This window comes from Myodes glareolus, chromosome 13, assembly GCF_982192425.1.
Source record: "Myodes glareolus chromosome 13, mMyoGla1.1, whole genome shotgun sequence".
NCBI lineage: Eukaryota > Metazoa > Chordata > Mammalia > Rodentia > Cricetidae > Myodes > Myodes glareolus.
In genome coordinates, this window is record NC_142038.1 from 66,117,357 (window position 1) to 66,131,229 (window position 13,873).

General features: G+C 38.9%; 2 long non-coding RNA genes across 2 annotated transcripts in view; one reads left to right on the forward strand and one right to left on the reverse strand.

Annotated features, from left to right (window-relative positions):
- The window catches only part of LOC148120043 (uncharacterized), a 19,472-nt gene continuing 5,599 nt past the window's right edge, over positions 1–13,873 (forward strand). The window contains exons 1-4 of the long non-coding RNA XR_015734735.1: positions 1–232; positions 2,346–5,096; positions 7,350–7,453; positions 8,299–8,364. This is a non-coding gene — a long non-coding RNA (uncharacterized LOC148120043). The remainder of the gene's footprint in view (positions 233–2,345; positions 5,097–7,349; positions 7,454–8,298; positions 8,365–13,873) is intronic.
- LOC148120044 (uncharacterized) overlaps positions 13,149–13,873 on the reverse strand; it is a 16,118-nt gene continuing 15,393 nt past the window's right edge. The window contains exon 3 of the long non-coding RNA XR_015734736.1: positions 13,149–13,493. This is a non-coding gene — a long non-coding RNA (uncharacterized LOC148120044). The remainder of the gene's footprint in view (positions 13,494–13,873) is intronic.

Consider the following 13,873-nt stretch of genomic DNA (forward strand, 5'->3'; position numbering starts at 1 on the left):
CTAAGGTAAGGCCAAGCTTTCATAATTAATAGAAAGTCTCTGTGTCGTTATTTAGGAGCCGGTGGTCCAAAGAAAGTCTGACTATAGGTTACAGGATCTATATTTTTGTTTCATGGATCTCTTAAGAATGGTGATCAAAACTTAAGATACAACTTATGGTTCTCACCGGACCCAGAAGAACTTTTATTTATGTGTGTTCCCTGATCAATATTGGCATCTAGAGGAACTCATGGTGAGATCATCTTAAATTTCATTTTTGGTTATTAAAAGGACAAGGGCTGAGAGGGCTCAGTGGTTGAGCACTTGTTTTGCCAGCAGACTAGAGTCAGGCTCCCAGTGTATAACTTCAGCTCTAGAAGATCTGATGCCCTCTTCTGGCCTTTGTGGGCACCTACACACATGTAGAGCAAACACACAGACAACACATACATACATTTAAAAAAAAAAGGAATGAAGAATAAGAATAAATTCTGGTACTGGGCGTGATGGCCCACAGCTTTTTTTATTTTTGATTTTTCAAGACAAGGTTTCTCTGTAGTTTTGAAGCCTATCCTGGAGCTAGCTCTGTAGACCAGGCTGGCCTCGAACTCACAGAGCCTCTGCCTCCCAAGTGCACCACCACGGTCCAGCTATTTTTTTTTTGTCACACCTTTAATCTCAGCACTTGGAAGGCAGAGGTAGTTGGATCTCTGAGTTTGAGGCCAACCTGGTTTACAGAGTGAGAGTCTGTATCTAAAAACTAAACAAACAGAAAGAAGGCATTCTCCTGGGGTGTGCTTTCCTAATATAAATGTGAGGGTTCCAGCTGAAGCCTCAGCACGCACGCTCACACGCACACACACACACACACACGCATGCACGAACACACACAATCTCATTATGAGATATATTTAGTGGACCATCACACATTTGTCAAAATACAGATGTTAGTTTAGATTTCTTTTTGCAAATCTCTGATGTCTACCTTAATACATGATTTCCTGCTGTGTTTCTTAAAGCAGGCTGTTGGGGTATGCTGTCTTGTAGGACCTGAAAAACTGACCTTGCAGAAATGTAAAACAAAGGGGAGTTCCAGTTGAAGAGCCTTTGCAAGTCAATGAGCATATTTTTAAAAAGTTAAATGGCTAATTTTTAAAGGTCAGATGCAATTAGAATCTGAAACTACAGGGTCAAATTTTATGCTCTATCCAGTAAAGTCCATGTGCATTTTCTCTTTCTTACCTCTCCTCTCCTCCCTTCCCCTCTTTACTCCCTTCCTCTTCTCCCCTTTCCTTTCTTCCGCTTCCCTCCCTCCCTCACAGAGATCTTCCTACCTCTGCCTCCCAAGTGTTGGGATTGAAGGTATATGCCACCATACCAACTCCATGTATATTTTAAATGGGTTTCAGCTGTGCATGGCTTGGTCACACACTACGTCACTCATTCAGAAAATCCTGCTTAAGCAGTGCCCAAAAATCTTGAAATACTTCATTATACAATATCAGAACAGCAGAGAGTGTCACTGCTGATAAGAAAAGTGTCAGTAAGTTTGGTACATTTGTATCCCCACCAGCAGTACATGAATGAATCGGTTTCCCTGACACCTTGCCCGTTTTTGTTTGTTGTTGTTGTTAACATCATTACTTTGTATTATTTAAGACAGTCTCACTATATAATCTGAGATGACCTTGAATTTGCAATTCTCCTGCTTTCATCTCCCAAGTGCTGGAATTATAAGCATATCCCACCACGCTTTGCTTACAGACTTCAATTTTATAATAGTCTTAGATTCGTGAACTATTAAGTGGATGATACAGAGAGCTTTCATCTACCTTCTCCAGATTCACATGGTCTTTCACGCCAACAATAGCTTGAATCAGAGGGGTCTTTCATGAGCATCAGAGCAACATTACAATGTTACTAGCATTGGAAGTCCAGTCCTTTCCCTGTGTTCACATTTGTTTTTGCATAACCTCTAGGTTTTGAGAAATGCATGGTGTGTGTATGCCCATCACCTACAGAACAGTTTCAGTTCTCTATGCTTGTGAGCCACCTGCTCACCCTTCTTGCCCTTCTAGTCCCAAAATACCTGGGCTACTGTCTTCACCACTTTTTTCTGTCTTTTAATTTCAGCATCACTGATGTATGTGAGGTCGTGAGCTGTTGTCACTTTGGTTTGTAGTTCCTTGTGTTCATGTTTTTCTATCATCTGCATATGAAATCCTTTAGTGTATTTTGCTGATGCTCAATTGCATTTATTGTTGTTGTTCTATTATAGTGATATTTTATTTGTGTTTTAATGAATAAAACTTGCTGAATATCAGAGCATAAACTAAGACACTTTAATCTCACATTTTTAATCTCAGGATTTGGGAGACAGAGGCAAGTGGATCTCTGTAAGTTCTAGGACACTGTGGGCTACACAAGATCAATGCAGAAACAGATCCGGGTGGTGATAGCGGCTCACACCTTTAATCCCAGTACTAGGAGGTCACACACCTTTAATCCCAGCACCAAAGGAGAATATAAGATGAGAAGAGACAGAGGCTCAGAGCTCAGTCTGCAGTGCCCAGCCTTGGTAGAGGTAAGACTCTCTAGTGGTTGGCTGCTTTGCTTTTCTGATCCTCAGCTTGAAGTTCAAGAGAAGTTCTGTCTCTGGGTATGAATTCATGAAAAAGCCACTGGCACAGGCCAGAGCTGCATGTGGGACTCCAACACCACACCACCTATCGAGGCTTTCTTTAATTTAAGCCTCTGAGCAAGTTTGGGATTTTTCTGTTGTAGCCTTCAGGCAGTCCCCCAACACACATGATTTTTCTGAACAATTCCCAATCCCCTGTGTGCTTTTCAGCTTTTCAGACATATCTCTCTCTCTCTCTCTCTCTCTCTCTCTCTCTCTCTCTCTCTCTCTCTCCCTTCTCCTTTTCTATCTCTCCACCGTGGATTGCTGGTTCTCTCTGAACCCTCTTCTCAGGCTACTGCCAAAGTAGGTAGCTGTCTTAAAATCCAGTCAGGCTTTTACTGTTCTACGCAGCAGCAATCGACCTCACATCATCAGCATCATCAGTATATTTGGTAAAACAGTTGGGAATTCTTAAAGGGAGAAATTAGTTAAAAGAGAATTCTTTCCCACATTTAAAAAAAAATTGGAAAAACCATTACAATGGAAATATTTGGGTCTCTGTATGATAATATGCTAGACAGTTTGAAAACGGAGCAATTAAATGAAAGAATATCTTATATATGTGTTACAGAAACTTCAGGAAGGCATTCAATAGTATTTGGAGGAAAAGACTTTGGGAAACGATGAGGTTCTACAGGTACCTAAAGAAAAATGTCTATAAAGATACCTTTGCATCAGTCAAAGTCCATGGAGAACTATGTGATCAGTTTAAGATAATCGTAGGAGTGTTGCAGGGATGCATCCTCTTACCACTACTCTTTAATACAGGCCTGGAATTAATAATAGCAACATCCCTAGGCAATAAGGAGACAGGTATACAGGTAGGTGGTGTGAAAATCAACAACTTGTGTTTCACTGACAATACAGCACTACTTGCTGAAAGTCCAAATTAGCTCCATGCCACAGTAAATTGGGTGGTAGAAGTCGGTGAAAATCTTGGTATGAAAGTAAACATCGAGAAGACTGAGATACAACATGTGGGAAGAGCGCACAGGATTTTAACATTGTAATAAAGAATCAGAACCTCAAGCAAACAGTCAACTTTGTCTATCTAGGAGGAAACCTCAGTTCAAACGAAAAAACTATTTCAGACATACAGAGGCAAATTGGGATAGCAAGGGCTAAGTTCCAGGCACTAGGAAAGGTTTAGTCAATAAAAGACATAACAACAACAAAATTGCAAGTATATGAGACACTTGTCTTGAGCTGACTTCTTTACAGCTCCAAAATCTGACAATGAAACACTCCTCAGAACAGCAGCTGAATGTGTTTGAGATGGCATGTCTCAGGAGGATTCTAGTGTCACATACAGAGATAGACTGCACAATGATGACATTAAGAAACATCTCCATCTAGAGAAGGACAAAAACTACAGGATACAGCAATGGTTCTTGAAATACTTTAGTCATGTTATGAGAATAAATGACCACAGACACCCAAAAATAGCACTGCTCAGAGGAGTACATGGGATAAGATGAAGAGGAAGACCCAAGAAATGCTGGATAGACAACATAAAGGAAGATTATAGAACCTTGAGAATGACAATAACACAAGCATCTAGGACTGCCCAGGATAGGAACAACTAGAGAACCGCCATAAATGGGCTGCCCATACATGCTTAAGCATTGCTGGGGCATAAATGATGATGATGATGATGATGATGATGATGATGACAACCTGGTTCAGAAAAGAGGCTAAGATTATTGAACAACAGAGTAAAAGTAGAGATAGGGAAATCTCCCAAGAACAAATTCTTGGAGACAGAGGATATACTACTATCAAAAAGCAAGCTATATATGATGTCCACACCCTGGATTTATGCTGTGCAGCAGCTTTGAATTCTTGGGACAGAATTGGAGAAATAGGAAATAAGTTGAGTCATTTACTAAAGTTATATAGGGCCCAAAAGAAGTCTTTACTGATTTCTTACAAAAATTGATTTGAATAGTAAATAGAATAACACCAAATTCAGAAGCTAGATAAATAATAACTGAAACTTTGGATTTTGAAAATGCCAGTTCTCTATGCAAAGAAAAGATAATTAGGCCATTAAAGGCAAGTCAAAATCATTGGAGAAATAACTATATATTTGAGATATAGTTAATATTGAATCTCATGAACATGATGATGCATGAATAGGAGAGGTAATTTCCAGAGGTTTTAGGAAAAATTGAAATGTCAAATGATATAATTATGGCAAACATGTCACCTTAAAAGGGATTGTAGACAGGCAATTTGGTGTGGAAGAATTGTCTGTATTCTGTTAATCATATTTTAATAAAACACTGATTGGCCAGGCAGGCAGGTGGGAAAGCCAGACAGGAAGTAGAGGTGGAGCAAAGAGACTGGGAGTATTCTGGAAAGCAGGAAGCTCCCTTCGCAGTTCTGCCCAGACCACCGGAGAGGAAAGATGTAAGCTGCCCCGCTGGAAAAGGTACTGAGCCATGTGCTAACATAGATAATGATAATGGATTAATATAAGTTATAAGAACTAATAAGTAGCCTGACCTAATGGGCCAATCATCTTTATAACTTATAGAGATCTCTGTGTGGTTGATTCTCTCTGGGACTTGCCGGTTGTGGGGTACCGGGTGGGAACAGATACCCCAACAAGCTGGCCCTCATGCTACAGCAATTACTAGAAACAATGTTTTTTCTAAGAATAATCCATTCAGAATACCTCTCCCTTCCGAATTACGTGGAACATGTGGCAAAGACAAGGGTTGCATTAAGGGAATGTAGATCAACAATAAATATTCATGGTAACCCTCTGTCATTGGGAAACTCCATGTGGAGCCTCTTGCAGGCCCCTATGTCAAATCTGGTTCAGTCATTTCCTATCATCATAGAGGAAATTCCTTCCTTGAACAATTAAAGAACCTAATGCCTGTAGCAAGAAACCATACTGCTGTGGATAATAGAACAGTTATAGAAGAAAGAACAAAAAATTCAGGAGAAACCATAAAGTGAGTATTTTGGCAAACTTATATAAATGAACAAAAACCAAAATTAAAAATATGAATAAATGATGTTGTCATTGAAGGTCTGTAGACACAGGTGCAGATATAAGAACAATTTCATCAGAATATTGAAGAATCAACCAGCCCTTTGGGAAATGAAGAGTGGTAGCAGATCTGAGAACTGTTAAAAATAAGATGATTCTGCCAATATGCTTTCTACAGTCTGGCATTCCTTTGCCTTCCATATTTCCTAAAGGATGGCCTCTTATAGTTACTTCTAACTTATAGTTAGAAGATTGTTTCTTCACTATACCTTTACAGGAAAAAGATAGAAAAATTTGCCTTCACAGTTCCTACTTACAGTAACTCTCAACCGGCTAAGAGATAGCAGTGGAAGATTCTCCCACAGGGAATGTTAAATATCCCCACCCTGTGCCAAAACTTTGCAAGTCAGCCATTGGAAATGATACACAAGCAATTTCCTGAATCTATAGTTTACCATTACATGGATGACATTTTGCTATCTGGTTCCGTGGTAGATACTTCAGAAAAAAATGTTTGAAGAAGTAAGGAAAATTTTGCCATGTTGGAGATTACAAATTGCTCCTGAAAAATTCCAAAGAGGAGATTCTGTTAAACATTTAGGCTATAAAATAGGTTTACAAAAGATTAGACCCCAAAAAGTGCAAATTGTGAGAGACTGATTGCAGACTCTTCATGATTTCCAAAGATTACTAGGAGACATTTCACATCTATGGAATAGGTTCTGATGATCTGATTAATTTAAACAGTCTAATTAAAAATTAAAAATTTGGAGTTGGAGTGTGGCTCTCTTTTTTCTAAACCAAAGCATGCTTATTAAAGTGAAATCCAAAATCTCTGAATCATGTCAGAAGAGCCACCTGATATGGAACAGAAAAAAAAAACAAATATTTAAGGACTATTTTATTGCCACTATTCTCAAAATCCTTTGATTTTATATTGACTCTTTAACAGTTTTTCTTAAGGTATAAGATAGATAGATAGATTGATAGATAGATAGATAGATAGATAGATAGATAGATAGATAGATAGATAGATAGATATTAAAGTTTTATCATGATAATAATGGTCATACAGAGTGTTAACTAATACTAGAAAAATGTTTCATCTACCTTCCTGTACATGATTTTAGGTTTGAATCTCTATCAGTTTTCTGCAGGGAACCATGAGCAAAAAGGCTTAACAAAGGAAATTAGATTCAAGGTTCTTGTTTTAAAAAAAGAAAAGGAGGTATAGATACGATAAGATAAAGAGGTAGTTCATTGAATCTTCTGTTTAAAAAGCAACTGCTAATTTTAAATGCTTTACATTGGATTGAATTTCTGTATATTGTATACAAATTTTGTATATTGATACAAATGTGAGATTAATTTTATTAAAACAGACTGTACATACATTTCTAATCTTGTTCAAGGTATTGTACCTATATACCTCATTAACAATGTAATGCAAATTTCTAGTCCTTGAAAGTTATTATTACCAACTGTTGAGGATAATAAGGAAATGCAGGTTAGTAACTGGTCACCTATTACAATTGAACTTGTAGTCACATTAGGTATGTTTTCAAGGTTAAACATTGATATACTTTAGAGAGGTCATCTTCAGACATTTTAGAGATCTATAAAATATGGCATTTAATATGTTTTAATATCATAGGTTCTTTTTCCTTTTATTATGACAATTAGGCATGTCTGCTCCTGGCAGCACCAATTTACTTCAGAGAAGATAATGGGCATCAAAGACACGCCACATGGATTTCACTGTCTTTGTGGCACAAGTAAGCCACTGGGTAAGAAAATGTCCTTGCCTCAATAGCTGATAACCTGCTGTCCTAAATTAAACAAGCAGGACACACAAAAAAGTGACTGCCAAACATTGTCAAGACAAGGAGAGATAGCCCTTCAGAATATCCTGCTTCACAGAAATGTCTGTCAGATATTCCAGGTCTGTAGGCCAAACATGGATGCCACAATATTGCAGAGGAACTTTGGGTGACTATGCAGGCAGCCAGCTGTTTCTGTCATTTCTCGCAATTTTGGAAGTCGCTTGCTTGCTCACACTTCCTGTTTACTCAGTTAATACTATTTCCTTCTTGGATCTCTGAAAGAGTTAAAGACTAGATAGTTATAGTTATAGTTTCCTTGTTTACCAGACTCAGAAAGCAAGTTATGGTAGAAAGTAAATTAGGTGGAAGATATTGAACTCACAAGATAGGATAGATATGGAATGTTTTCTCTGAATTTGTCAAATGCAAATGAACTAGACATTGTTGAGATATTTATTGCCTGTATATATTGTGTATAGTTATTGTACTTATTGTATATAGTTTTGTTGTATATATTAGTTATAACTTTCCTTTTATAATTTTAGACAAAAGGGTGAAATATAGTGATATTTTATTTTAAATAATAAAGCTTGCCTGAGGATCAGAGGGTAAAACTAAGCCATTAGATCCCAGGCAGTGGTGTCACACACCTTTAATCCCAGGACTTGGGAGACAGGCAGATAGATCTCTTTGAGTTCAAGGTCACCCTGAGCTATACAAGATCAATGCAAAAACAGAACCAGATGGTGGTGGCTCACACCTTAACCCCAGTACTAGGGAGTCTCACACCTGTAATCTCTGCTCTACAGGAAGATATAAGATGAGAGGAGGCAGAGGCTCAAAGCCCAGTTTGCAGTCACCCAGCCTTGGTAGAGGTAAGATTTCTCTAGTGACTGCCGGATTTGCTTTTCTGATCTTCAACTTTTAACCCCAATATCTGTCTCTGAGTTTTTATCATTTGTGTTATATTCTATTGTAGGAGGTCTTTATATAGTCTGGACAGTCTACTTTTGTTAACTATTACTTTAGAAAAGGATTTTCCCCAAGTCAGACACATTTATAAGCTGGCATCATGTATATCATACAGCTACATGGGTTCCACATTTTCATTATCTGTTGGACTGTGAGATTTGTAGGAGTCTGTGAATTTTGTTTTGTAGTTGCTTCCAATGGTTTACACAGTACTGTGTGAGTGTTAGGAAACGGTTCAACTAAAGAAGATCTCCTGTCTTACATTATTTTAGTTAAAGTGAGGCAGAAGAGCAGTCGTTTCAGCTTGCTGTGACATAGGACTTCTTGCCACAGCTGGAGACTTACTTTCCTTTGATGTTTTCCCCCAAGCTCCCTGTGATTAATTACAACACATATGCTGGGTGATATTTGACTGATTGCTTCCCTAGCAGCAGAAGTTAAGAGTGTCAGAGCAAAGAGCAAGACCTTTCAATGGGATGTGTTGGCTCTGGTGAGTGAGGGCAGTAACCTTGACAACCTAAGGGAGCAGATTTCAGAATTCTGCAAGCACCAAGCAACAGAAAAGGAGATGGAAGTGTGTGTTATCCCACCAATATCTTATTACAACAGAATTCTGGCAAGCTCTGACTGTGGTATCTGCCTATGCTTGTACCTTTGTGGCACTATTCATTTCTATCAGTTTTGACTGACAAGGGGCAGTTGTGGTTTAAATATGAAATGTCCCCTGTCTTAGTGTGATTATTGCTGTGATGAGACACCATAACCAAAAGCATGCTGGGGAGGAGGAAAGGGTTTATTTGTCTTATGCTTCTACATTACTTTTCATCATTGAAGAAAGTTAGGACAGGAACTCAAACAGGGCAGGAACCTGGAGGCAGTAGCTGATGTAGAGGCCATGAAGGAGTGTTACTGACTGGCTTGCTCACCATGTTTTCTTAAAGAATCCAGGACCACCAGCACAGAGTGGTCTCTCCCAAAATGGATTGGGTCCTCCAATATCAATGATCAATTAAGAAACACCCTACCTTCTTCCCTGCAGTCTGATCTTACGGAGACATTTTCTCAATTGAAGTTCCCTTCTCTCCAAGGACTCTAGTTTATGTCAGATTGATATAAAAGTAACCAGCACATCCCCCCATAGGCTCATGCATTTAAATACTTGATCCCCCACTCACGACACTGTTTTAGAAAGTATGAAAACTCAGGAGATATATCACAGCTGGTAGGGACTAAGCAATGGTTCTATAGCCCTGGCACACTTCCTGTCCCCATTCCGTTGCCTGACTGCAGGACGATGTGGGTGGCTAGCTACCTGACACTTCCATTGTCATGCCTTTCCTACCATGATAGACAATATCCGTTCCAGTTTCACACTGGAAAAAAATCCTACTTCCCTTATGTTGCTTCTCCCCAGATATTGTCACATCAACAGGAAGCGTAGCTGATATGCCAAGGAAAGTGACACTACCCTGTGGGCATGGCACAATCTCAGTCTTCAGTTACTGTGAACCATGGTCTTTAAAATGATGAGGTTACTAAGGAATTTTAAATGTAAGGTATTTCCCATTATGTAAAACTTTGTACATGGATACTTCCTGGATAGATTCTGGATAGGATTTAACCACACCATGCTTCCTAGGCAAACTCCTTCTATTATAGTAAGATATTCATTGGAATCACACACACTTCCACTCCTTCTTCTGAGAGTCCCTGAACATGCAGAAACCAACTAGCCTGCTTTTGTCAGGACTAGGAAGAGGTGGAACTTAGTCAGCCCAAGGGTCAACATGATCTTAAAATTCTTGTGCCTGCTTCCTAGACCTGGAGGGAGAGGGGAGAAACTTGAACTTCCCACAGTGCAGGAAACCCTGACTGCTCTTAGGACTAGAGAGGGAGGAGGAGAGGGAGTGGGAGGGAGGAGGAGAGGGAGTGGGGGGAATGGGAGGGTATGGGGAGGAGGGGAGGAAGTGGAAATTTTTATAAACAAATAAATTAATTAATTAAAAAAATCTTGTGGCTGTTCTAATAATATCACCACCCTATAGGCCCTACAAAGAATGGGGGTCCATTAAGATGACTTCAACTTCCCAAGACATGTTTAAGTAAGAATGTGGAGTGTGAAAGGAGGAGAGACAGGCATTGACTTCTTGAATTTTCACATAAAATTAAATTTTACCACCAAAGTCAAGTCTGACTGCCAGGGCCATTAAGTTAACACTATATATGTGTGTATGTGTGTGTTATAGGGCATTTGTTTACACTGTGTGAAGATATGTCATTGTGATTCATTTAATAAGACATTCACTGGCCCATAGCTAGGCAGGAGAGAATAGATGGAACTTCTGGAAAGAGAGAGGAACTCTGGGAAGAAGAGAGATAGAGAGACACCAGTGAAACACAGAGGAAGTCAGATGTAGAGAATGAAAAAAGAAAACGGTTATCAGGTAAAAATTACATTTCCCCCTTTTTGTCTAAGTAAAAAGGAAAGATTTTAACTTTAACACAGTAAATCTGTATACAATAAAAATAATTATCAGATAAGAATTATACTCACAATGTCTGGCCCATTAGCATTTGGCAAATTCAAAGAAAATATTATCTATTCTATCTTTGATTAGTCCAAAGTTTTATACCTAAACCTCTTTCTATTACAACATATTACCAACCTAAGAATTTTTTCACACTTTAAAACATTTTCTTAAATAAAAAAATAAGTTTTTATGTTTTTCAACCTCATAAACTTTACAACTCTCATATAAGTTTCTTTTCTGAATTGGTAACAAGGAAAACTGTGAAATTTTAACTATCTAGTCTTCAACCCCATCAGAGACCTGAGAAGGATATACTATTACCTGAGTAAACAGGAAGTATAGAGCAAACACCTTCCAAAACTATAAAAATGACAGAGTCCCCACAAATGGCAGCCAACTGTGGTGAGTGCTCACGGAGAGGCCCAGGTAGCAACTACAGCAGCATTAGCTGGTGTGACTTCTCCCTCTGTGTGTCTGTGTCACTCATTAGAGTGCCAGAATGCAGTTGGACTTTCTTTTGTAGATGTAGATAGTTATTGTTAATTATAAAAGCTTGGCCTCTAACTTAGGCTTGTTCCCAACTAGTTATTATAACTCATTTAACCTGCTCCTATTAATCTACATTCTGTCATGTGACTTTTCACCCCTCTTTCATTCTGTACATCTGACTTCCTCTGTGTCTTCCTGGTGTCTGTCTACCTCCCTTCTTTCCAGAGTTCCTCTCTTTCACTGGAAGTCCCACCTATTTTCTCCTGCCTAGCTATTGGCCATTCAGCTTTTTATTAAATGAATCACAATGACACATTGTCAAGGCCCAAAAATGTGAGCCTATTTCCACCTTGTCTAAAGGTCAGAGAGTTTTAGCTTTGTTCAAAGTTGTTGCCAACAACTGTGTCTACACACCCTGGCCTAGGGTGTGGTCACTTGGTGTTTTGGACATTGAGATGGCCCATACAAGTTGATTCATCCACTCCACCATGACCAAAGGTCAGAGAATTCTAGCATACTTCTGCTCCTTCTTTTGAGTTTAGAGGTTTGACCTAGGGAGTAGCTGCCTGTAGAATGCTTGTTCTAGAGTGGGTTCACTGCCTAAACAACAGAATGTTTTTCTCAATGATTAATGACTTGATAGTTGTCCTTTGTATCATGTTAAAGCAGTCTTTTGCCTTCTCCCTCCTGTTGTATTGGGGTATAAAAGTGTGTGGAAAATTAAACGTGGGAGAATTTCGATATTCACTGGAACTCCCTCCTGGTACTATCCTGTTTCTGTTTTATTATTTTCACTCCCATCTACATTCTCTTTACTAACTTTTCTAATCTCCAAGCCCCTATGCTGGTAAGTAGTATACTTGTCAAAGTTTTTCACACATCTTCACACAGTGTAAACAAACATCCTGTAACATATGTCTGATTGCCTGTATGTATGTATTATGATAATCATTAACTCATGTGGAGATGTATGACACACAGCACAGGCAGGACTTGCTATTAGGAGAGCTACAGATTACAGGAAGTTGTCCTTAGAACTCTCAGATGATTGGCAAAGCTGTTTTAGAAAGGTCTAACTTACCACTGGCCATTTAACCAGCCATGAGATTTATTCCATGGTAGCCTAGGAGGTGGGAGCAGACCACATAAGATGGACAATGCATTAACTCTGGGGATCTAGAGTAACATCCCTAGGAGCTAATGCTCTGTTGGCAAGAGGAGGCGCTGTGCTCGAGTCTAGGCTCTCGGAGGATCTTAGGTGTTATTTAATCTTCTTTGATCTTTATGTGGCAGATTGTAGCTTGTTTAACTTTCAACCATCATGTGTGTAGGACCAGGGAATTGAGAGCGATGTATCTGACCTGTTTAAAGTGGATCCTCTAATTCAGCTCCCTGGAACTCACAAGAATTCTTTAGATTTGTGAAAATGTAAGTTTTAGACAGTGGCATATTGTGTCAGAGTGACTGTGACAGATATTTTTGCATAATGAAAAGTATTTTTATGACTATGAAAGGCAGCATGAGAAAGAAATTTGTGAACTTGTAGTTTATTGAAATTTGTTTGGTGAGGCTGTCCTTCTAAACTGATAAAAAAAAAACCTCTCAGCTGTCAAACTGCATCAGAGATCTTTGAGAATGATAAAATTTTACTTGAGTTATTGATTTAAAACTGACAGACAACTTATTGGTTGGCTACTAGAACCCCTCCTCAGGGTCCTCCGTTGTTGTTGAGGGTTGTATTTGCCTTTTGCTGTTTAGCACAGGGCCTGCCAGGTTTTAGAAGATCCTGTGGGCTAAGAACTCTGTAGGAAGACAAACTTACTTTGACCTGAGAAGCTAGGCTGCAGTGATTCTGTCCACTGTCTGGAGAGCTTCAGTTTAGGTGAAAGGCAGTTTTTCCCAGTGGTCAGCACTTGGCAGTTGAGATGAAGTGTGGAAGGACGTTGTTCTGTGCCCATCTGTCTTCTGTCTTCTTTGGAAGAAGTAGAGTGCTTCTAGGAGCCAACCTGTTTCTTTTTGTTATGAAAAGTTTTTTTTTTAATAATTAAGCATTTAAGTGCCATATTCCCCAGATCTCTGAGTAGTTGAGGGCTGTTTACTGGGTATAGTTAAGGTAAGTTATAGAATCTCCCTGGAGAGCTGGGTCCAAGCTTGACCATACTGGCTCTCAACTTAACAGGTAAGATTTATACCTGTGAAGGCTCTCAACTTAACAGGTAAGATTTATACCTGTGAAAGTCAGAAAGAAGAAAAGAACTGCTTCCAATAGAAGGATAATGGTAGAACTGACAATAGTAGAGAACAGCTTAGTATATTTTAAAGCAGGGTTGGATTCAATATGCTGTATTTTAATAAGAGACTTAAAAGTACATGCCAATTTAAAACATGAGAC